Source organism: Camelus dromedarius, chromosome X (genome assembly GCF_036321535.1).
Source record: "Camelus dromedarius isolate mCamDro1 chromosome X, mCamDro1.pat, whole genome shotgun sequence".
In the NCBI taxonomy this organism is placed as follows: Eukaryota; Metazoa; Chordata; class Mammalia; order Artiodactyla; family Camelidae; genus Camelus; species Camelus dromedarius.
The window spans coordinates 40,085,688-40,089,574 of record NC_087472.1 but is presented as its reverse complement, the minus strand read 5'-3'; the positions used below and the strand labels follow the sequence as shown (position 1 = coordinate 40,089,574).

At 37.4% G+C, this 3,887-nt stretch overlaps 1 pseudogene; it reads left to right on the top strand.

Moving 5' to 3' along the window:
• The first annotated feature begins 1,544 nt into the window (after positions 1–1,544).
• Positions 1,545–2,587, top strand: LOC105085525 (large ribosomal subunit protein uL10-like; annotated as a pseudogene).
• The last annotated feature ends 1,300 nt before the right edge of the window (positions 2,588–3,887 follow it).

The following is a 3,887-nucleotide window of genomic DNA, read 5'->3' as shown; positions in this document are numbered from 1 at the left end:
CTTAGCTAAGCTGGAAAGCTTTCTAAAATATTAATAAACTAGAAAGTTATCTTTCTATTTAAAATTGTAGAACAGTTCTGAATATGCTGCAAGCTCTTCTGCTCATTTTACATTATAAAGCCCAGCAAACAAAAATATGGCCCAAATTTATATTTTATCATCTTTCAATTATTCACCCTGCCTACTAAAATACATGAAAGCCTTTGTTAAGTATGCATGATTCATATGAGAATATTCAATGGGTATATAATGGACCTGTATTAAAAAAGTTTTAATATTTATTTATGAAATACTATTTTGGCTGAAGGTGCCAATTAAGTTCACTAAAACCTGAAAGCTCTTGGGTGTTCTGAGGTTTAAAGTTCTAGCAAATTTTAATTAAAGAGACTTTAATTAAATGGATGAATATTTGATAGTGTAATTAGAAAGTATCATGGAAGCTATAATAATGAGACAAAACAACTTTTGTGAAAACAATATTATTTTTATCAGCCTAAGAGTTCAATTAGGTTGAGAAAATGGATTGATAAAAACAACCTCAGCAGAAATGCAATCAGGTTACCTTGACTTCCTATGTACAGTAGCCACTCAGAACTTATAAAAAGAAAGGTTATTCTAGATAAATAAAACACTCCGGGAAACTAAGCTAGGCACTAACTTTTAGGCAGGAACTCTCTCATGGTACTCTATGACTATACTAAGTAAATAGGAATCCCCTGGCCTAAAGACTAAATACATAATTCAAAGTGGAGTAAGCAAAGCCATCTGGTGAGGTCTTTTTGTGTGCCACCTAATATAAATTGCTACAATAAAAGGAAAATATTTTGTTTAAAACTTTCTAATTCCATTTGGCAAGATGCCCTATCCCCTTGTCTCTCGGAATTAATCAGAATTCACAGTGACTGTTCAACTCAAACAAATTGAAAATGTAAGCTTACTATTGAAAAGAAGACATAAGGAACCTGTATTATTGCCGGTGATGAGAAAAGGAGATCCTGTATAAACACACACACACACACACACACACAGAAAAAACAGTTGGGATCAAGGAATCCCATTATGTGATGTTGTTTAATAATATTTCTGCTTCCACAGCTTTTGTAAATAAAATTGAAATTAAACTAAAGAAATAGACACACTGGCATTTTGTGTCTTTCTTGTTCAATTATCCTTGTCACCCAATTTGGATTTACAATTTTGAATGCCTCCAAAAATGTTCCTTAACTTCTCTCCCTTCTCTCTGCACCCAGCAATCTCTTAATACTTTGTATTTATTTATATTCAAGGATTATGAAGTTCATACTAACAGGAAACCTCTTTTTAAGTAACTGGTGGGAATATCTCTGTTCACAATCACAGTTCAGTTTTGGCAGGTAGTTAGATGAAATCTGGGTCAGAGCAGCATGGATCTGCATAGGAAGGATCAGCCAGCCTGGAAGCAAAGAAAAGTCTCATCAAGATCAACACCTACTTTCTCTCGCCAGGCGTCCTCGTGTGAGTGGCATTGTCTTTAAACCCTGCATGGCAATCCCTGAAGCACTGCCATGGTGCCCAAGGAAGATAGGGCGACCTAGAAGTCCAATTACTTCCTAAGGATTATCCAACTTCTGGATGATGATCCGAAAAGCTTCATAGTGGGAGGAGACAATGTGGGCTTCAAGCAGACGCAGCAGCAGATCTGCATGTCCCTCCGCGGGAAGGCTGTGGTGCTGATGGACAAGAACACAATGATGCACAAGGCCATCCGAGGATACCTGGAAAGCAACCCAGCTCTGGAGAAACTGTTGCCACACATCTAGGGGAACTTGGGTTTTGTGTTCACCAAGGAGGACCTCACTGAGATCAGGGACTGCTGGACAATAAGGTGCCAACTGCTGCCCGTACTGGTGCCATAGCCCTGTGTGACATCACCATGCCTGCCCAGGACACTGGTCTGGGCCCCGAGAAGATCTCCTTCTTCCAGGCTTTGGGCATCACCACTAAAATCTCCAGGGGTACCATCAAATCGGAGTGATGCGCAACTGTTTAAGACTGGAGACAAAGTGGGAACCAGCAAAGCCACATTGCTGAACATGCTGAACATCTCCTCCTTCTCCTTTGGACTGATCATCCAGCAGGTGTTTGACAATGGCAGCATCTACAACACTGAAATGCTTGATATTACAGAAGAGACTCTGCATTCCCACTTCCTGGAGGGTGTCTGCAATGTTGCCAGCAAATGTCTGCAGATTGGTTACCCAGTTGTTGCATCTGTGCCCCATTCTATCATCAATAGGTATAAGCAGGTCCTGGCTTTATCTGTGGAGACTGATTTTACCATCCCACTGAAAAGGTCAAGACCTTCTTGGCTGATCCATCTGCAGTTATAGCTGCTGTCCCCGTAGCTGCCACCACTACTGCTGCTCCTGCGGTCGTTGCAGCCCTAGCCAAGATTGAAGCAAAGGAAGAGTCGAAGGAGTCAGACGAGGATATGTGATTTGGTCTATTTGACTTAATCACCAAAAAGCAACCAACACAGTCAGCTTTATTTGTGAAACAAAGAAATAAAGGCTGTCTTGATCAAGGTGACAAGGGTAGGAGTCATTGATATTGGTCCTTTGGAAAAGAGGGTTAAGAACTTAAGAAAAATCTAAGTTCTTAACCCTCTAAAAGGTGCTCTCAAACCTTGTTGATCATGAAACAACCAATAAAAAGGTCTCAGAACTTAAGAGAGGTCTTAATATATTTGCTATTATAAGGAACTCAAATATCATGAGGGAGTAAGTAGACTACAAAGGGAAGAGTTTATCTACGTTTAACACATTTAAATAGATTGCTTAAAACAACCTCCCTAAGGTTTGTGAATATGCCCCTCCATTCCTCATGTTGTTTGCACAATCAAACAGCAAATTAAGTAAGCTCATAGTCTTAATACAAATTTCAATTGATTGTCAGTTGCTCCCAGATTGGAAAACTCTGTTTGGTAGATCCATTTTCCAAAGAGGAAGTAAGCCTGATCCATTGTATGTGCTTTTGTCTCAGGATTCTGCAAGATCCATTGCAACAATCAGTGTAGGTTGGAATTGGTCATTTTGACCAGTTCCTCCTGACTTATTTAAGAAACATTTCCTGAATGCTTGCTACAATAAAATGCTGCCATTTTTTTTCTGTTCTGGAACTATCCAATCTTTTTTTTTTCTTTACTCTTACCCGGTTGTCAAGTCCTGAAAGGAAAAGACTTTTCTTTAAAAAACTTATTTGTCCATAAAGTATTTTTTTTTTTTATAAATTTGTGGAACACCAACAGAAGCTCATGGAATATAAAGCACACTTGGTTTAAAGTAGACAGTAAATATACTTCTTATTGATATGTTGAAAGATAAGACCAAAATTGGACTTTCATGCTTTTTTAAAACTTTATAACACATTAGGTAAATTTTAAAAAAATTATTATATTAAGAATTTTTAAATTACTAATATGCTGAAATTGTAAGTCTAGACAATCAGCATTCCTTTCAAGCTTCCTTTTTCTATATTCATAAGACATCCTACTATTCTGTTATGCCATATTAGCAGTTACATAAATAGTGATTTTTCTTTCACATATTAAAAATCTAGTTTTTAATAATAGCTTTATTGAGAGATCTACATGCCATAAAGTTTATTTATTTAAGTGTACAATTCAGTGTTTTTTAGTAAATTCAAGGAGTTGTGAAACCATCACCACTATCTAATTCTAGATGTTTCCATCACCCAAAAAGGAAACCTCCTACTTTAGCAATCACTTTCCATTCTTTCCATGGCCCAGCCTAGGCAACCACTAATTTACTTTCTTTCTCTATGGATTTGCCCATTTACAGTTCATATAAATAAAATCATACAATATGTGGCCTTTTGTGTCTGGTTTC